The sequence below is a fragment of the Hypanus sabinus genome, chromosome 13 (assembly GCF_030144855.1).
Source record: "Hypanus sabinus isolate sHypSab1 chromosome 13, sHypSab1.hap1, whole genome shotgun sequence".
In the NCBI taxonomy this organism is placed as follows: domain Eukaryota; kingdom Metazoa; phylum Chordata; class Chondrichthyes; order Myliobatiformes; family Dasyatidae; genus Hypanus; species Hypanus sabinus.
In genome coordinates, this window is record NC_082718.1 from 78087077 (window position 1) to 78108828 (window position 21752).

At 45.4% G+C, this 21752-nt stretch overlaps 1 pseudogene; it reads right to left on the reverse strand.

Moving 5' to 3' along the window:
- LOC132403380 (aldehyde dehydrogenase, mitochondrial-like) overlaps nucleotides 1-5941 on the reverse strand; it is a 55410-nt pseudogene extending 49469 nt beyond the window's left edge.
- Nucleotides 5942-21752: the final 15811 nt, after the last annotated feature.

A 21752-nucleotide genomic window follows, 5' to 3' on the forward strand; every position in this document is an offset into this window, starting at 1 on the left:
TATGAATACTGACAGACACCCATACAAATTTAGTGTTTTCTAGGAAGCAATAATTCAGCTCACACCAGTTTAAGCTTAGATTTAAATTGCATTGACAAGATATTTTAAACTATAACAAAGTAAAGGGCCCATTGTATGTGCGTGTAGATATATAAATAACACACACAAACTACTGGAGGAACTCAGAAGGCCAGGCAGCATCTGTGGAAAGGAGTGAGCAGTTGGTGTATTGGGCTGAGACCCTTTCACAGGATTCAGGAATGGTCTTGGCCTGAAACATCGACTATTTACTCTTTTTCATAGATTTTGCCTGGCTTGCTGAGTTCATCCAGCTGTTTATGTATGTTGCTTGGATTTCCAGCATCTACAGATTTTTTTTTTGCTTATAATTGGACCATCACATATACAGTATATCAGTTTACAGTACGCACAAAATTGTTGGAGATCATTGTCACATAATCAATCCAGTTTGCTTCAGTTTGTTTACTCATGCCACCAAAATGGCTCTGCACTGAAAAACCATATTCTTCTGCCATGTTGGTTGTCTATTTTGTAACTCTTTCTCAAAACTTCTTCGATCCTGTGCACTCTCAAATGGCTACCCCCATCATCCTTTTCTTTCTCCTGGGCATCTTATTGGCCAAAATGTTAGCAAGACAAATTCTATTGGCTGATACAACAAGCCTAACTTATTAATCTACGGAATTTTTATTTTAAAGAGCAAAATGAAATACTCACTTGAAACTATGAATTATTGAGTGCATAATGTAACTAAAGGAACAGTTTTTAATATAGATTTACATTTTGAAGAAATCTACAGAAAATAAAATGCCCAATAGCATAACTGAACTAATAAAATTAAGCATTGTCCTAAAGCAGGGTATTAGATGGGTGGAGCTAAAGATGGCAGCCAGTTCACCAGCAAAATAGTTAAATTCTTCCTTTTCTAATGTCCCAATTTTCCTTTTCAGTGTAGCTGGATCTTTGATCTACAGCAGCGCTCAAAACTGTGCTTCTGCACAACGGCATGTTCCTGTTCTTTGAGCTCATTAATCAGCCATGTTTCTGTATGTCTGGGTCTGGCCTAAAGTCTCACAGCGAGAGTGTCTGTCAGAAGGCTCTGCACCCAGTAATCAATCAATCTCTCTCGCTATCAATAGTGAGGGAGAGTTTGCTGCCGATTCTCGAGTCAGAGAACTCAAAATGAAAAGTCATGTTTCAGATTGACTGCAATAGCAAAGTAGCAACTGTGGTCTCCTCTGTCGCTGTGGAAGGAGTGGTGTGAGAGAGAGAGCCTGTGGGATGTCAAAAACGTTGGAGTGCGCATTTAGTTTCTGATGGTCTCTCTTTGAGTGCTTTAATGTTGCTTGCACGTTAAGTGGTGGGAATGCTGGTGGGAATGCTAGAATAATTGCAGGATGGGGAGGGAAGGGTTGATGATACCTACTGCTGCTTGTACATGGGGGAAGGGTAGGGGGCTTTGGGTTCTTACTTATTTCCGTCATTCGTTCTTTGGGGTTTTTCTTCTGTTTCTTGGATGTCGCAGAGAGTAAGAATTCCAGGTTGTATATTGTCCAGATTCTCTGATATTAAAAAGAGCTATTCAACTATTACAATTAGAGGAAAGTCTGAACAGCCCCAAGTGACATTTTAACTTGGTGTGAGCTTGCAGCATGTAAGGTGCCTGTACAAATTAAACACTGCAAGTTTGTTAAATGTTTGCTAATAGCAGCAGGATTCTTTCTTGGCCTCAAGGCACCAGTGGCATGAGAACGAAGAGCCTGTCTGCCTCTGTGAGTGTCACTATGCTTTTGGGTTGAACCCCTATTTATTGTGGCACCTTTCGCCTGGTTCTTGGGATTTCACCCAGATCGAGGAGTCATGATTACCAGTGCCCAGACCCAGGATGATTTCACGAGACAGAATTCGGAGTTCCCCTGACAAAAGCAATTAAGTGGAGACTATGAATTGTGAGCCCTGAAATTTTTGTGGAAATCTTTGTAACTTACTAAATAGTATTCTGTGTAGTTTGGTTGTGCTTTCAGGTTTATGATAATAAATTAGGCTCAAATTCCTTGGTTGTGCTTGTAAACTTATCACCACCCCTCCTAGGCACTCGAATCATTTGGGTCTTATCAACCCAGCGCATTACATTTTGGCACTGTGCGCAGGGTCCAGGAAAAAATGGTGGTGGACAAGCAAGTTGAGAGATACTGTAGCCGAGACTTTTTAGGTCCTTCGACGGATGGATAATTCTGAGGGTTTTGGATCACTGGCTAATGCTCTGTGTAAATGGGGTCTTCCCAGATGATGAGAGAAGGTGATGTTAAGCTTCTGTGTGCGATATCACAATGCCTTAAGCACATAGGTAGCTTTTCCCTCTAAGAGGGACTATTTTTCTCAAGTAGGGTGGATTTTTATGACTGCGTTGTGACAGATAAATACTGAGAAAGCCCAGCTGTCTGAGGAAACTTCATGACCACAGCGCGAGTTAGCTTATTTGAGTTCTCAGAACACTATTTTAAACAAAATGCCATGCGCAGCACAAGAACACACGGAGCACTCTGAAGTTAAACAAGTTGCCATGGCTATGGCATCAGATACCAGGGACAGGGGTTTCTGCTATGATAATGCCTTGGATGGGGGCTGGACCCAATTTAATTGAGGCGTGCCCCCTCAGACACGTAAATGATAAAAGAGGAACTCTGGAATGCTGATGAACAAAATCAAGCTGTGGTGGCTGTCCCTATCACCACTGAGGCCACTATTGGTAACTACACCATCAGTGAATTACAGTTAAATCAGTTTGCCCCTCCACTGGCCACAGATGTTCCAGATGTGGTGACCCAAACAGAGGACTTTTCTAATGGGACTGGCAGTTATCATGCCACCATTGATTTGGCTAATGCTTTCTTCATTCCTATTGCTAAGCATTCCCCAGATCAGTTTGCATTTACATGAAAGGGCCTTTAGTGCACCTTTACAACACACACAAAATGCTGGAGGAACTCAGCAGGTCAGGCAGCATCCAGGAAAAGAAGCCCTTTTCCATAGATCCTGCCTGGCCTGCTGAGTACCTCCACCATTTTGTGTGTGTTGCTTGGATTTCCAGCAGCTGTACATTTTCTCGTTTGTGATTAGATCAGTACACCTTTATGTGGTTTCCACAGGAATATGTATAAGGTCTTTGCCACGGTGTATTGGCACGGGATCTGCATGAGTGAGTCTTATCCCACAGCATTAAAGTAGGTCACTGTATAGATGATGAGTCATTGTGGGGATCCTCTGAACAAGAAGTTTCTGAAACCCTTAGTACTTTGATTGATCACATGCAATCGAAGGAATGCGGAATTACCCCAGATAAAATACAGGGCCCAGCTACCACCGTTCGTTTTCTGGAAATACAATAGATTAAGGGTGATAGTATAATTCTGGATAATGTCAGAAATTGGATCTTAGACATAGCACTCCCATGACAAAACAAGGTGCCCAACACTTTGTTGGCCTGTTGGGATCTAGTGACATCATATATACCATTTGACTCTGCTCCTTCGACCCTTGTACACTGCGACCAGAAAGAAATTTAGTTTTGTTTGGATCCCCGAGCAACAATCAGCTTTTGAGGATGCAAAGGAGGCTGTCAGTGTGGCCTTACCCCTGTCTCCTCATCGAGAAGGCCTCCCATTTGAACTATAAGTTTCTGTTGAAGATTATGTGGCAGAGTATGCAGAAAGGAAAATGTCTCTGGGTTTCTCATCCTGATGCTGCCACCGGATTCACTGTGTTTGAGAAGCAGCTTCTTGCCTGCTTCTGGTCTTTAGAAGACACCGAACCACAGGCGGCGACTTCTCTCATCTCCCTCCAGCCCAACTTTCCTATTATGGGATGGGTACTCTCTGACACACTCACCCATAAGGCGTGGCCTGCACAACGGAGTTCAGTTGTCCTGTGGAGGTGGTACATTTCTGAAGGAGCATCAAAGGGGCCGGACAGAATCAGTAAAATACATGCACTGACTGCTGAGTCCTCTCAGCCACACCTGAAGTTACTCGGGTTGAAGTCTCGACTGTTGCGTGTGGCGTTCCACACCTGGTTCACCGACAGCTCCGCAATATGGAAGAATGGTTGTCGTCGTTGGAAGGTTGCTGCCTCGAAGCCTCTCACCCAACAAGCTCTGAAGAAGGAAGGAAGGCTCTGATGGGTCGAGTCACTATGCAGGACTTGTAGCAGTGCATACTGTCATTATGCACGAAACCGAAAAAGCTCGTAATAATGCCGATTCTCTGGCGTTGTTAATGGACTTGCTGTCTGGTTGCTCTGATGAAACCAGCAGTCTTATACTGTTATGGGACATCCTCTATGGGGAACAAAGTCACTGAAGGACGTTTGGAACCGATCATTGCATGCTATCATTTCAGTTCACCATGTCAACGCCCATTTGAAAGACAATTTGCTAAAGACAAGATCAAAGAGCATTGCTGAAAAACTGGCTCGTGTTGACACAGTGACTTCTAACCCCCAGCCTCAAGTACTGCTATTGCCACTTGTTCAGTGGGTCCAAGAATATTCTCACCATGTGGAGCGGGCTAGGAAACAGGGATTATTCCTTCCCACTTCCCCCAGTGGCTCACACAGCGGCTGGGAATTGCAGTCTATGACTAGAAATTAAGGACTGACAGCTTTTAAAAAATCCACTAGCTGCTTTTAGAATTGGTTGTGCCCCTGCTCATGTTTGGCAAGTAGATTGTGCTGGTGCCCTTCCTTTACAGAAGTGATTCTAGTACCTCCCCACAATGATAGACATGCATTCTAGTCCTTTGATGCCATTCCCTACCGTTAAAGCTAATGCCATTCAGGATTAGAGCATCTCGTTTCTGTGTGTGACGACCTCCTTGAAATTCTATCTAAAAATCTTTCACACTTTATGGTTCCAGGGTACGAGAGTGGGTTGTCTCCCATGGTGTGAGTGAGTCTTTCATGTCCCTATTATCCCCAGGCCAGTGGTCTGATTGCACAAATGAATATACATTTTGGTCCAAGACCAATGGCATTCTTCTCTTCTACAAGAAGTAATTTCTTCAAGAAGATATAACGACTTGAAATTCAATCACACCAGCGCATATTCTGGATTCTTCAACATTAGCTTACAGCTTCACTGACATGTCAGTCTATGGCCTCCTCTATTACCACGATGAGGCCACGTCCAGGTTGGTGGAGCAACATCAGGGTAGTCCGACTGCATGAAAATCCATTTCTCAAACTTCTGGTAATGAACCCCACCTTCACCATTCCCCAATCCCCCCCTCTCTCCCACCATATTTCATCACCGCTCTCTGGTGCTCCTCCCACATTCCACTCTTCCATGGTCTTCTGTCCTCTCCAATCTGATTCCCACTCCTCCAGCCCTTTATCTCTTTCACCAATCAACTTCCCAACTCTTCACTTCATCCCTCCTCCTCTCCAGTTTCACCCATCACCTACCACCATGCACCTCTTCCTCCCCTCCCTCATATCTTCTTACTCTGACTTCTCCTCGTCCTTTCCAGTCCTGATGAATGATCTTGGCCTGAAGCATCGACTTTTCACTCTTTTTTATAGATGCTGCCTGGTCTGCCGCATTTGGCCAACATTTTGTGTGTTTGCTTTTAATTTATAGAGTTCAAAAAAAAGTTTGTCACAATATATTATCAGCACGTTGTATTCATTTCATAACATTTCACCCAAGTTTTAACTCGTCACACTGATTTTTAAACGAGTACAAACAATATTCCCTACTGCTATGCACAGGACTGCCCGCCATTACCTTGTTGAAGTGAATATCGGGGTGGGTAGTCGGAGCTGGAATCGCCGCAGCAGCGGAGTATCGCATCACTCGCGAGATCCTGAACAAGCGACTAACTACCGATTGCAGCATTCTCCGTGTTCGTCCAGAATCAACCTCCCAGGCAGAAAAAAACTCTTATTCAAATTCAATTAACTTGTCCTAAAAATTGTGCCCAGTTGTATCATTGCACAAATAGCACATTTTCTTAGAATAATTTCGTGTCAGAGCATTAATGGGTTTCTAGATGTGTTTACTCTGAATGGCTTCTATCCTGATTTACAAATAAAACCATGCAAAATGACACTATTGCTCAAACCAAGCCCACACGAATTGATGCTTTGAACTGCTTTTATTGAAAGATTGCAATGAAGTTTATATTGAATTGTCTTGGGAAAACAAGGCGTGTCCAGCCTTCTTTGGTTACTCTGAACTTCATCCACGCAGGCTTATTGACACAGATTGCCGAAGAAGAAATTTGCAAGGTTGGTTTGTACAATTGGTTGTTTGACAGAACATTAGGGCCTCCATTGCTGTGACATTTACAGTTTGGCTGTTGCAACACACATGATGCACCATCAATAACTCACACTGAGACGTAAGGCGAGATATCGGCTTTTATTGACTGGAAGAAGGAACCAGGAGTGAGTGTCCATCATACCATGTCCTGGAGACTGAGGCCGAGCGTCAGGCCTCAGATCGCCTTTATACAGGGGCCTGTGGGAGGAGCCACAGGAGCAGTCAGCAGTGGGCGTGTCCCGACAGGCACATAGTTCACCACATTCACCCCCCCTTTGTTTGAAAGAGTCCCCATGTGGCGACGTTTCTTACAAGTCAAGTCTAGCAGGTGGTCGAATCTGTCGCTGCGATCTCCGTAGCACCGGCTGTGATCGCATGGATGCAGGCGACATTGGTGATTGCACAGGGGACGGAGGTTGCACTTGTTCCTGCCCACTAGGCGCCGGTGATCCCTCACGCATGTGCGAGGCGCCTGGTATAAATGCGTACGAAACGCCCGGTATACAAGTGTCGTGAGGAGTCTGTGTAGGGCCTGGTGAGTACGGTGTCACCTCTGGTGCAGGGTTCATAGTTACCGGAGAGCCTTCTGGGTAGTGGTCTGCTGCACCTGCGGGTGCCAGGTCGCGGATGGAGACCGTGTCCTCCCGCCTATCAGGTAAGACCACGTAAGCATACTGGGGGTTCGCATGTAGAAGGTGAACCCTCTCTACCAGCGGGGAGTATTTATTGCTCCTCACATGTTTCCGGAGCAGCACTGGGCCTGGGTACGTCAGCCAAGCCGGTAGGGTGGTCCCAGTGGCAGACTTCCTGGGAAAAGAGAATAGGCGTTCGTGAGGGGTGGCATTGGTGGACGTACATAACAGAGAGCAGATAGAGTGCAGTGCCTCAGGGAGGACCTCCTGCCAGCGAGAGACCGACAACCCTTTTGACTTAAGGGCTAAAAGTGTGGCCTTCCACACTGTGGCATTCTCCCGCTCCACCTGGCCATTACCCCGGGGATTATAACTCGTGGTCCGACTGGTAGCAATGCCCCTAGCTAGCAAGTACTGGCGCAGCTCCTCACTCATAAAGGAGGACCCTCTATCGCTGTGGATATAGCAGGGATACCCGAACAGAGTGAAGAGCTGGCGCAGGGCTTTTATGACGGACGTGGCAGTGGTGTCGGGGCAGGGGATGGCAAAGGGGAACTGTGAGTACTCGTCGATAACACTGAGAAAATAGACATTGCGGTCAGTGGAGGGAAGGGGGCCCTTAAAGTCAACACTCAGTCGTTCAAAAGGGCGGGTGGCCTTGACAAGTTGTGCCGTGTCAGGACGGTAGAAGTGCGGTTTGCACTCAGCACAAATTTGGCAGTCCCTGGTCATCGTCCTGATGTCCTCCAGGGAGTATGGCAGGTTCCGAGCTTTCACAAAATGGTAAAATCGGGTGACCCCCGGATGGCAAAGTTGTGCATGAAGGGTGTTCAGCTGGTCGAGCTGTGTGCTAGCACATGTTCCCCGGGATAGGGCATCAGGGGGCTCATTGAGTCTGCCAGGCCGGTACAGGATATCATAGGTGTAGGTGGAGAGTTCTATTCTCCACCGCAAAATCTTATAATTTTTGATTTTGCCCCGCTGTTGGTTGCTGAACAGGAACGCAACCGAGCGCTGGTCGGTCAGCAAGGTGAACCTTTTGCCAACAAGATAGTGCCTCCAGTGTCTAACAGCCTCCACTATGGCCTGGGCTTCTTTCTCCACCGCGGAGTGCCGAATTTCGGAGCCTTGGAGGGTGCGAGAAAAGAATGCTACTGGCCTGCCTTCCTGATTGAGGGTAGCAGCCAGAGCAAAATCGGAGGCATCACACTCCACTTGGAAGGGAGCGGTCTCGTCCACGGCATGCATCGTAGCTTTGGCAATGTCCTCTTTAATGCAGCTGAAGGCCGCGCGGGCCTCAGTAGAGAGGGGAAACGAGGTAGACTTGACCAGGGGGCGTGCCTTGTCTGCGTAATGGGGGACCCATTGGGCGTAATAGGAAAAAAAACCCAGGCACCGTCTGAGGGCCTTGAGAGTGGTGGGAAGAGGGAATTCTAACAGGGGGCGCATACGTTCGGGATCAGGGCCAATAACCCCGTTTTCCACGACATACCCAAGTATAGCAAGGCAGGTGGTTCCAAACACACACTTGTCCCTGTTATAAGTAAGGTTCAGAGCTGCAGCCACTTGGAGAAATCGTTGGAGGTTGGCGTCGTGATCTGGCCTGTCGTGACCACAGATGGTGATGTTATCCAGATAGGGAAATGTGGCCTTCAGTTGGTACTGGTCCACCATCCGGTCCATTTCCCTCTGGAAGACAGAGACACCATTCGTGACACCGAAAGGGACGCGCAGGATAGAGCCTGCCACCCGCCTCGAAGGCGGTGTAGGGGCGGTCCTCTGGGCAGATGGGGAGCTGGTGATAAGCGGATTTCAGATCTATTGTCGAGTACACCTTGTTCTGAGCAATCTGGTTGACCATATCCGCGATGCAGGGTAGGGGGTACGCGTCAAGCTGCGTGAACCTATTGATGGTTTGACTATAGTCCACCACCATCCTATTTTTCTGCCCAGTCCGAACAACAACCACCTGGGCCCTCCAAGGGCTTGAGCTTGGCACAATGATCCCCTCCCTGAGCAGCCGCTGCACTTCCGACTGAATGAAGGCCCTGTCCCCCGCGCTGTACCGCCTGCTTTTAGTTGCCACAGGCTTACAGTCAGGGGTCAGGTTGGCGAACAGCGGTGGGGGAGGGACCTTGAGAGTGGAGAGGCTGCAAGTGGTGTCGGTAGCGCAGCTGTCGGCCTGGTTCTGGATGGGATGTGTGTGCCCGTGTGTGTGTGTGGTCAGTAGCGGGGTATGTGAAGAAGTCCCACAAAACTGAGGATTCCTGACAGTGAGTGGTGGGAGGGGCCCGTCATATACCATAGTCACACTTTCGAGATGGCTCTGGAAGTCCAGCCCCAATAGCACAGGTGCGCACAGATTAGGCATGACCAGGAGCTCAAAGTTCCGATATTCTGTGCCTTGCACCACCAATGTTGCTACACAACCCACCCGGATGTCTGTGGACTGCGACCCAGAAGCCAAATGGAACCTCCGACTTACCGGCCGCGTTGCGAGTCCGCAGCGTTGCACTGTGTCCGGGTGAATAAAACTCCCAGTGCTGCCCGTGTCAAACAGGCATCTAGTCCGGTGCCCCTCCACCCGGATGTCCATCATGGACCTTGCAAGCTGGTGTGGGGCGCTTTGGTCGAGAGTCACAGTGGCCAGAGACCCGGTAAGCATCGGAGGGCCGGGGGCGGGGCGTGCTGACGTCGACAAAGATGGCCGCCCACATCCGGGCATGCAAGATGGCGGCCCCCACGTTTCACCCGCAGCGCTGCACTCCACTCGAGGTTGAGACTTACAGACCTTGGCGAAGAGGCCCCGCTTTCCGCAGCTGGAGCAGGTCGCTTCTCGCGCTGGACAGCGTTGTCGAGGGTGTTTTTTCTGGCCGCAGAAATAACAAAGCATGGGCATCTGACGGGCCACAGCCGTGGTCAGGGTCGGGGAGCTCGTGGAATCGCGATTGGCGGCGGCGTTGGCAAATTCGCTCCCGGGAGCCGGCGGCAGCGGCGGGGCCTGAGGTGTCCACGGAACCAGCGGGGAATCGCGCGACTGGACAGCGTCAGCATTATGCAAAGCAGCTTCTAGAGCGTTGGCTGTCTCCATCGCCGAGCTTAAGGTAAGGTCGGCATTTTCCAGCAGCCGCTGGCGCATGTACACTGACCTCAGTCCCGTCACAAAGGCGTCTCGCACCAGCAGCTCCGCATGCTGTTCTGCCGTGAGCGTCTTGCAGTCGCAAGCTCGGACGAGTGTCTGTAGTGCTCGGAGAAACTCAGCGCATGATTCGCCAGGCCGCTGTTGCCGGGTAGCTAAATGATGTCTTGCGTAGACGGTGTTCACCGGCCGCAGGTACTGTCTTTTGAGGGCGTCCAGTGCCCCATCGTAGGTTGGCAGGTCCCGGATAATGGAGTAAACTTTGGGGGTGACCCTCGAGAGTAGGATTCTGTGCATAACGGCGGGTTCAGTTGCACGAACCTCCTCCAAGTACGATTGGAAGCATGCAAGCCAGTGTTCAAAAGCGAGAGCTGCGTCAGGGTCTTGAGGGTCCAAATCCAACCTTTCCGGACGCAAAACGGTTTCCATGTTGTAAAACTTCCAGTCAATAAAATTGATGCACCATCAATAACTCACACTGAGACGTAAGGCGAGATATCGGCTTTTATTGACTGGAAGAAGGAACCAGGAGTGAGTGTCCATCATACCATGTCCTGGAGACTGAGGCCGAGCGTCAGGCCTCAGATCGCCTTTATACAGGGGCCTGTGGGAGGAGCCACAGGAGCAGTCAGCAGGGGGCGTGTCCAGACAGGCACATAGTTCACCACAAACACAAATGAGTCATGTGGCAGTGGGATAAGGACAGATGATATCAGTGGTTTGTGCTGTGATCAGAGGGTCATGAGAGGGCTCTGGTATGGAGAAAGGCCATTCAGTTCATTGACCAGCATTTCACTAATCTTCAAAGTTCAAAGTGCAGTTCTTATCTAATTAATTAATCTTTCATCTAAATTAATCTTCTGATCTTATTCTACCCACATTCTCATCAACCACTCCTGGATTTTACCATTCCTTCATCATCATTATGTGCCCTGTCCTATGACATAGGTGATCGAAGTCCTGTGACCTTGATTGTTCTTGGCAAATTTTTCTTCAGTAGTGCTGAGTTTCTCCAATATTTTGTGTGTGGTGCTTGGATTTCATGCATATGGAGATTGTCTCATGTTTGTAAATGTTTGTACAGTATCTTCAGAAATGATATCAAAAAATTAATGTTATTGCTGTTAATTATTCAAGTAGCTATAAATATATATTGTAATAACATAAGGTATAGGAGCATAATTTGGCCATTTTGCCTATCGGGTCTGCTCCTCCATTTCACCATGCTGGTCCATTTCCCTCTCAACTCCAATCTCCTGCCTTCGTGCCCTGACTAGTAAAGAACCTACCAGCCTCTGTCTTAAATACACCCAGTGACTAGAGGTAATGAGTAAATTTATTCTTAAATAACGTAAACTCAACAATGACATTTTCTAATTTCAATTCTACTCTAGGTTCCCCATTATCAGTCTTCCTGTTCAATTTCAATGACTATCTTTCCTGAAGCTTTGATGACTTCACCTCCAAGCCTTCTCTCTCTGGATTGTGGATGTAACTCCTCTGTAATTGCTTCTGGCCTCTCTTATCATAATGCAGGTACAAAAATACAATGGTGGAGATTGCAGCATGATGGAGGAACCCAGCATTTTGTGCGTATTGCTTGGATTTCCAGAATCTGCAGGTTTATTAATCACCTGCCTGCACACTCACTAGGTTTCCCCCGTCGTCCATGAACTGTCAAAGAAGAGAAAAGGTAACACCTGGGAAAAGGAGCCTACATAGGCTAGGTGTTCCTTGTGGTCATGATGTGATCTCCACCTGACCGATGTGGGGTCCGCCACATCTGCAATGGTTGGTCTCTAGTGTTGTTGTTACTTGAACCCCCAGAATCATCCATTTTGATTCTTTTTCTTATCAGGTCAATCTATGATGTTTTAATTTCATTGGCTCGAGGTCATCTGACCAACGTGAGTCAGGTTCCCATTGGATGTAACCCAGGGCAACAAGCAGTGTTGTTCTATGACCTTCCCTTCAGCCTTGTGCCTGAGGTGACTTCTCTTGTTCTGTCCAACTGAGAATGTTCAGATCAGTCTAACCAGGTCACACAAAACCTGGACCTAGACAACCAGAACACAGGCTGTTCCTTCTTCAAACCTGCCAATATTCCAAGATTCAGAGTACATTTAAATCGTTGTTGTTACTGTAGAAATTAAAACACAAATTAACTTTTAGTAAAGCTTTTTAATACACAAAACAACAAATAAAATCAGAAGGCCTTCTGAGCGAGCTTGAACGAACCACTCGTACAGGGAGCCATCGAGGCTGACATCTTTGGCTGTCTTCAAGCTTTTGGCTTTTAGTCCTGCTTCTTCTTCAACTTTGCAAAGTGACGCCCCTAACTTTTTTCGGGAGGTTTCCAGCCACGAAGTGTTGATACTGGTATCCCAAGGTCTCATGCAACTTGAATTTAACTTTTAGTCTTGATCGCGTTAAGTGCGTGAAGCTTATCTTTCACAGAAAAAGAATTTCTTTTTCTAGCAGTTTGTTCCATTTTGAGCAAAACAAAGGTCCAATGACTCACACAAAATGCCGGTGGAATGAGCAGGCCAGGCAGCTCCTGGTTGAGACCCTTCATCAGGACTAACGGAAAAAAGAGATAGTAAGAGATTTGAAAGTGGGAGGGGGAGGGGGAGACTCAAAATGATAGGAGAAGACAAGAGGGGGAGGGATGAAGCCAAGAGCTGGGAAGTTGATTGGCAAAAGGGAAACAAGGCTGGAGAAGGAGGAATATGGATTGACATGGACATGGATGATCATGGAGTTCATTGACTCATCGCGTTATATGCGAATTTGCGTTAAATCTGAGCGCATAAAATCGGGGTTTCACTGTATGTATGCTTTGAACCCTGAGACTTGTTTTCCCCACAGACAGCCACAAAATAAAGGAAAATCTGGATGCCATTCAAAGAAAAACAACAAACCGTGCCACACACAATTTTAAAAAAATCATGCAAATGGCAACAAGAAAGAGCGAAAAACACAGAATATAAAACACATAATTGAAAGAATCCAGGCATATTCAGTTCAGCTCAGTGGTTATCTGCAGGCTGCCCGGATTCAAAATTGCCCAAATTTGCAACAAAAAAAGAGGTGACCAGAAACCAGAAACACATCATTATGTGAATACGGAGTCCAATCCACAATCCTCGTCAATTAAACTTTGCTCCAGGACCATCCTCCAACTTCATTGAGGGAGAGGGAGATCATTCAAATGCAAGGACCTTCCCTTGGGAGCAGTGAGCAAGAGGGAAAGTGAGACCACCACACACAGTCACCTTCCTCCAGCAGCAGCAGGCAAGAGGCTAGTAGACAGTGAGCACTTGTTCACCTTCTGCTCTTGCCTTGATCTTTGTCGGTGCTTTAGTTGGCAGATTGGTGAGAAATGGAGTCAATCGTGAGCTCAGGCCCTGTCTCCAGGCTTCTTGGCCTCCAGGTTGCCTGCTTCACATGGAATCCTCTTGGAGACAGCAAAGTCCTAGATCACTCAATTGGCCCAAAACACACCACCAGAATGTAGATCACAGGCACTGAACAGTGGCAGAACCACATTTGAAAGAACAAGAAGATGTGAAAGAAGTAGCTTTGTGAACCATCTGGAGGACATCGTCCTTGGTAGCATTGTTCACTGGTGCCATCTCCTTCTAGAAGCTTTACCTAGTATACAGCTTCTTATCTGAGAATAGCCTCTGTTTTAGCAGATCATTAACTGAAACTCCTTGTGACCACATTCAACTGCTCTGACATTTGGCCCATTGAATCAACATTATTTAATCATAGCTGATTCATTACCCCTCTCAACCCTATAACCCTGATATTTTTATTGCTCAAGAGCCTATCAAACTCCTACCTGGGTGTCATTGTACACCAGTCATTGAAGGTGGGCATGCAGGTACAGCAGGCGGTGAAGAAGGCAAATGGTATGTTGGCATTCATAGCAAAAGGATTTGAGTACAGGAGCAGGGAGGTTCTACTGCAGTTGTACAAGGCCTTGGTGAGACCGCACCTGGAATATTGTGTGCAGTTTTGGTCCCTAATCTGAGGAAAGACATTCTTGCCATAGAGGGAGTACAAAGAAGGTTCACCAGATTGATTCCTGGGATGGCAGAACTTTCATATGAAGAAAGACTGGATTGACTAGGCTTATACTCACTGGAATTTAGAAGATTGAGGGGGGATCTTATTGAAACGTATAAAATTCTAAAGAGATTGGACAGGCTAGATGCAGGAAGATTGTTTCCGATGTTGGGGAAGTCCAGAATGAGGGGTCACAGTTTAAGGATAAAGGAGAAGCCTTTTAGGACCGAGATGAGGAAAAACTTCCTCACACAGAAAGTGGAATTCTCTGCCACAGGAAACAGTTGAGGCCGGTTCATTGGCTATAGTTAAGAGGAAGTTGGATATGGCCCTTGTGGCTAAAGGAATCGGGGGTATGGAGAGAAAGCAGGTACAGGGTTCTGAGTTGGATGATCAGCCATGATCATACTGAATGGTGGTGCAGGCTCGAAGGGCCGAACGGCCTACTCCTGCACCTATATTCTATGTTTCTAAACTCAGCTCTAAATATACTCATTGACTGTGGCAATGAATTCCACAGGTTCCCACCCTCTGGTTAAAGAAATTCCTCCTAATATTCCTCCTCTCATGTCTAGTCTATCCAGGCCATTCAATATTCTGTAGGTTTCAATGAGATCCCCACTGATTCTTCTAAACTCCAGTGAGTACAGACCCAGAATCATCAAACACTCCTCATCTGTTAAATCTCCTCTGGACCATCTCCAATGCCAATGGGGGTTGGTAAAGGTACGTTTAGTGATAGGATCCTTTTGAAGATGGTGGAAGTTGCAGAGAATTGTGTTGGGTGCAGAGCCTCATGGATGGCAGGTGAGGACAAGAGGAACTTTATCCCTGTTAAGTCAGTGGGAAGATGAGGAGAGCACAGATATCTGGGAAATGGAGGAGATACAGATAAGGGCAGTATCTATGGTGAAGGAAGGAAAAACCATTCTTTGAAGAAGGGGGATATCTCTGATGTCCTGGAAAGAAAATCATCATCCTGGGAACAGATGCAGCAGAGATAAAGGAACTGAGAAAAGGGAAACGCATCTTTATAGGAGACAGGGTAGGAAGAGATATAGTTAAGATAGCCGTGGGAATCAGTAGGTTTATAAAAGGTATCGGTACACAGTTTGTCTCCTGACTTGGAGATAGAGAGATCAAGAAAGGGGAGAGAGGTGTCAGAAATGGGCAGTGAATTTAAGAGAAGGGTGAAAGCTGGAGGCAAAGTTGATGAAATTGACAAGCTCAGCATGGGTGCATGAAACAGCACCAATGGAGTCATCAATTAGCGCAGGAGGAGTTGGGGAGCATTTCCAGGGTTGGCTTGAAACATGGACTGCTCTACATAGCCAACGAAAAGACAGACATAGCTGGGGCCCATGTGGGTGACCATGCATACCCGTTGAGTTTGGAGAAAGCAGGAGAGGCCAAAGGAGAATTTGTTGAGTGTGAAGACAAGTTCAGCCAGATAGAGGAGGGTGGTGGTGGAGGGGAACTGGTTGGGTTTTTTGTTGAGAAAGGAGTGAAGAGCTTTAAAATCTTCTTGATGGGGAATAGAAGCGTTAAGTGATGTGGCATCTATGGTGAAAATGAAGTGGTCAGGGCCTGGAGATTAAAAGTTGTTGAAGAGATTGAGAGCATGTTAAGTGTTGTGGATGTAGGTGGGAAGGGACTGAACCGGGGGATAGAATGGAGTCAAGGTATGTGGACGTGAGGTCAGTGGGCAGAGACAATGAACCAACCTGTATAATCAGGTTTGTGGATCTTGGGTAGCAGGTGGAAATGAGTGTAAGAGAATTATGACATTGGTGTCATTGGATGGGTGATCCCAAGAGCTGATGCAGTTACTGATGGTGTGGGAGACAGTGGCAAGGAATAATAAGAAGTGCTGGCTGATAATTGCTGTCTGGCTTCAGCAAGGTAGAGGTCAGACCATCAGACTACAACAGCACCCACTTTGTCTGCGGGCTTGACGGTGAGACTGGGCTGGGTGCAAAGAGAGCGGACAGCAGTGCGTTCAGAAAGGATGAAGTTCGAGGAGTGCTGACATTGAACTGGTTGATGCCTCATGGGCAATTAGAGACTAAATGACCCACAGCAGGTAGAGGACCAGAGCAGGATGTCCAAGAAGGAAGTAGATGTCCAGAATCAGGTTTAACATGACCAGCATATGTCATGAAATTTGTTAACTACGGCAGCAGTACAATACAATACATGATAAATAGGTATAGAGAAAAAATGGTAGTTTTGTTGTAACATGGTATCCTGGCTAGTATCAGTGGTACTGAAATTCTGTGAAGATTCAACTAATCTATACAATAACCTTTAGACAGGCAAAATCACAGAGAAATTGTGCAAATACCTGTGTTTTAAATCAGTTCTCCTGGTCTTCTATTAAGATTTTGACAGAGTATCAGCAAGGCATCTTTGGAGTTGATTCAGGGAGGGTATTTTGTTAGACTCAGAATCAGAATCAGGTTTAATATCACCAGCAAATGTTGTGAAATTTATTGATTTTGCAGCAGCAGTATATTGCAATACATAATAAAAACTGTGAATTACAGTAAATATATACATACATATCTTAATAAAATAGTTAAATTAAATTAAAAAGCTAATGAGATAGTGTTGATGGTTTCAATGTCCACTCAGAAATCAGATGTAGAGGAGTTAAAGCTGTTCCTGAATCATCGAGTTTATGCCTTCAGGCTTCTGTACCTCCTCCCTGTTGGTAGCAATGAGAAGAGGGCATGTCCTGGGTGATGGGGGTCACCCAAGTGATAAGTTCAGAATAAAAAATGTAGCAGAAAGAAAACTTCTTGTCTTGTGTCTGTCCTGACATTTTAATTGTCTCCAGTGTTTATCAGCTGCCCTTGTCCTGCCTTTCAACAGGAAGCAACCTTTAACTTTGAACATAAAATCCTGTCCTTGAAAAAGAGTTCTTTCTCCTGATTTGTGTGATTCATTTCTGTTGTTTCCTAATGACCCCCTTATCTTTCCTTTCCATGTACTCCCTGTCAGTAAACTGTTTGTCATTGCTTTCATCTCTTAATGTGGCTGAATTTTCTTCACTGGTGTAGCAAATCTTCTGTGACTTCAAATTCTATCATTCTACTGATCACTGCTCATCCAGGCCAACAAATCATGTGAAGGACGTGCACTGGGGTGTAGACATTATTCAGCATAATCTTGATATCATCTGACTATAGGAGTACACTGGCTGTCGGAGTGGAGATACATTCTACCAAACGAGGTGTAATGGGCTCTTTCCCTCTGCTGTCCTGACGGTCAGCCTTGGATAATGTGTAGCACCTGCTTACCACCCCGATCAGGGTTACGTAAAGTCATGGGAGCCGGTGGTGGATGGTCATGTGAGTAGTCGGTGCAGATCACAAGTCCTGGTTATGTGACCACTGACACCAGGCAGACAATCTCCAAAGAGTATAGGAAATTTTTTTCCTTAATTTTATGCCATCATCCTTGGATGGTGCAGAGAAATTATTTCAAACATGGTCAGAGCCATATTGTATCCACTTTCAGATACAGTGTTTATGCCTGGAAAACAAATTCTTCCAGCCCCTTCAACTATGACAATATCATAATTGAGATAAATGACTAACGTGATTTTGTTGCATAATCTTTGGAAGTCAGTATCATGTAGAAGTTTTGCTTAAGAATTAACTTTATGGAATGGAGACTATGATATATGGAAAATGCATTATATTATGTACAGTAATATGTTTTCAAAGTTCAAAGTAAATTTATTATCAAAGTGCATATATGTCACCATATACAACCCTGAGATTCATTTTCTTGGGGGCATACTCCATAAATTTATAGAACAATAATCATAACAGAATCAATGAAAGACCGCATCAACTTGGGCATTCAACCAGTATGCAAAACACAACAAACTACAAATATAAAAACAAAAGCAATAGTAATAAGAAATAAATAAGCAATAAATATTGAGAACATGAGATGAAGGGTCCTTGAAAATTAGCCTGTTGGTTGTAGGAACATTTCAATGATGGGGCAAGTCAAGTTAAGTGAAGTTATTCCCTTTGGTTCAACAGCCTGATGGATCAGGGGTAGTAACTGTTCCTGATCCTGGTAGTGTGAGTCCTGAGGCCCTTGTACCTTCTTCCTTCTGGCATAAGTGAGAAGAGAGCATGATTTGGGTGGTGGGGGACCCTGATAATGGACTCTGTTTTTCAGCTACAGTGTTTCATGTAGATGTGCTCAGAGGTGGGGAGGGCTTTACCTATGATGGAGTGGGCCGTATCCACTACTTTCTGTAGGATTTTCTATTCAAGGGCATTGATGTTTCCATAGCAGGCTGTGATGCAGCCAGTCAATATACTCTTCACTATACAGCTATAGAAGTTTGTCAAAGTTTTACATGTCTTGACAAATCTCTGCAAATTCCTTTGTAAGTAGTGGCCCTGCTGTGCTTTGTTCATAATTTTAACAAAATGAAATAGAGTCTCTTTGGGTATTAATGAGAGTAACAGCCAAAGTCTGTATAATATGCTGCTCCGTCACCACAAAATTATTAGAATTTCACTGTATCAACATCACTGCCCACTACTACCTGTAAGTCACGTTTAAGCCCTTTATAAGTGCTTTTGCGTGGAAGAAGTGGTATCTGGGCTGCCCAAGCAGAGACCACCAGAGAAATAACATATGTTTGAAGTTAACTTATGTACATAAAGCTAAGTACAAAACTGCAATTTCCAGAGGCTACTGTTATACTCCCAACAGGCAGTAAAATGTAAAGTTGCATCTGCTAAATCTAAATGTATCTAAATCTCATCTAATCTCAAGTTGAAAAGATGCCTTTAGAATTATTTTTTGGCCTAATGTGCAGGTCGTCAGGTTACACAGTACACCCTTCTCAATGGTGAAGTTAGTGACTTTACCCAGTACCGGTTAGATTTTAGGAAATAGGTGAGGCTGTCAATACTCCTTGATGCCCAGCAAATCTTGCTGAAAGTGCACACATTGAGTAGCTCACAGACATTTTCTGTCTGGACTTGGCTGTGAAGGATGGCCACAGGAATGGGATACAGTTGAATGGTTGGTTCCCATGGAATTAAGCCTAATAACATTCAACAGCCTCAGCAGAAGGAAGAAACAAAAGATCTGTATTGTAATGGATCTCTCTAAAGGATTGTCTCTTAGTAAGATGTTCTGATTTTATTGGGCTTCTCTCCCTGCTGTGAGTTGCTGCATCTGCAATGCCAGACCCCAAAATCACAATAAATTCACCAGCTATAAGCGGCTCCTTCCTGTTCGGAGACTGTAATCAATTAGCCGTCTGGAAGGAAACTGCTGTTAGCCCTCCTTAGCGTCAGGTCAAAAGAGAGGGAAGCATGAATGGGATGTACTGAGATCTTATCTGATTCCTTTGTGTACACTTGTGAAGCAAGCTGAGAATATTTAATTAAGGCTCTTTGGTCCTGATATCTCTGAAAGTATAGCTGGAAAAGGCACACCCCATTATTCAAGTGATCCAGAACTGCAACAAATTGGTCATTTGGGCAAATTATTTCCAATTTTAAGCGATTTCTTGTCATGATTCTGGAACAAGCATTCTTGCATCCTGAGAGGAGTTATAAGGGCACCACTGTAGTGTAGCAGTTAGCGCAATTCTATTACATCCCAGGGCGTAGGGGTTCAGAGTTCAATTCCTGCGCTGTCTGTAAGAAGTCTCTGTATGTCTTCCTCCAGCAAACCCCCTCCCCCGGTGGAATGTGTGGGTTTCCCTGGGTGCTCCAGTTTTCTCCCACACTCCAAAGCTGTACTGGGTAGGTGAATTGGTCATTGTAAATTGTCCCGTGATTAGGTTCGGGTTAAATCAGGGTTGCTGAGGCAGTGTGGCTCAAAGGGTTCGAAGGGCCTAGTCTGTGCTGCATTACTAAATAAAGAAAGACTAAGCTTTTTTACAAATTATGTGCTCTCCATCCACTGTTCCATTCGTTATGTACGACCTTATATTCCGTTTGGGTAGCCTCCAACCTGACAGCATGAACATTGATTTCTCAAATGTCCAGTAATGCCCCCGCCCCCTCCCACCTTCACCATTTCCCACCCCCTTGTCCCTCTCTCTTGTTATCTCCTTGCCCGCCCATCGCCTCCTTCTGGTGTCCCTCCCCATTCCCCTTTTTTCTTTCTTCCATGACCTTCTGTCTCTTACACCAATCAACATCCCAGTCTTTACCTCATCCTTCCCCCTTCAAGTTTCATCCATCACCCGGTGTTTCTCTCTCCCCTCCCGCCCACCTTTTAAATCTACTCCTCAGTTTTTTTTCCAGTCCTGCTTCAGCTCCAATTCACGGACTGTACTTTTTTCCATAGATGCTGCCTGACTTGCAGAGTTCCTCCAGCATTTTGCGTGTGTGTGTATATATATATGTAAAAATTACTCAAACACAACTGAAATATTAAATACACAAAAAAACCTTCTGCTGATTTTCTCTATTTCCTGCTTAAGATGATAAAATCGATGTATTTTGTATTCTTAACCTACAATAAGATCCATCATTTTAGTGGCACATGGATGATAGAGTTAGATTGATCTTGAAGTAGCTTAAAGGGTCAGCAGAACATCATGGGGCTGAAGGGCCTTTGCTGTGCTGTGCTCAACTGTTGAATGATGGAATCACTTCCCCACCTACAGTAAACATATTGCCTGAGCAATTCCTATTAGACCAGGACCACGACATAAATGGGGTGGCATGGTAGCCTAGTGGTTAGCACAATTCTCACTGCGTCCTGTAAGGAATTTGTATGTTCACCCCGTGACTGCGTGGGTTTCCTCCATATGCTCTGGTTTCCTCCCACAGTCCAAAGACGTACTAGTTGGTTAGTTAATTTTGTCATTGTAAATTGTCCCATTATTAGGCTATCAGTAATTTGGGGGTTTCTGGGTGTTCCACTCTGCATTTCAATAAATAACAAAATTTAAATTTCCTTAGTTCACAGCGAAAGTAATGTCCTAATCAGATTTGGGAACTGGACCATGATAATGTCACAGAGCAGAAAAAAACTGTAATTTCCATCTACCCTTGATACACCTGAATTGTGGAGTGCTCAATGCTGACACTGAATAATTAAGTTTAAAAAGCATTTAATCTGGCAGTAATACAATTTGTCCTATTGCCTTTAATTAGAAAAAAATCAAATGTTGTTCAAGTCATTCAGGTCCAGAAATTTAATGCTGGCTATAAAATCATAATTGCTTTCAATGTCAGCAAGGTCAAGCAGCTGATTGCTGACCAGAGGTCCACGAGCCAGTCTTCGAAGGAGGATCAGATGTGCAGAGGGTCAGCGACTTTAAATTCCTTCAGTGTTATTATTTTGGAGGACCTGTCCTGGGCCCAGCTCATAAGTGCAATTACAGCGGAAGCATTTTGAGAAGATTCAGCAGGACATCTAAAACTTTAACAAAGTTCTATAGATGTGTTGTGGAGACTGCATTGACTGGCTGCATCATGGGCTGGAATGGAAATAGTAATGACCCTGAATAGAAAATCCTACAAAAAGTAATGAATACAGTCTAGTCCATCATGTGTAAAGCCCG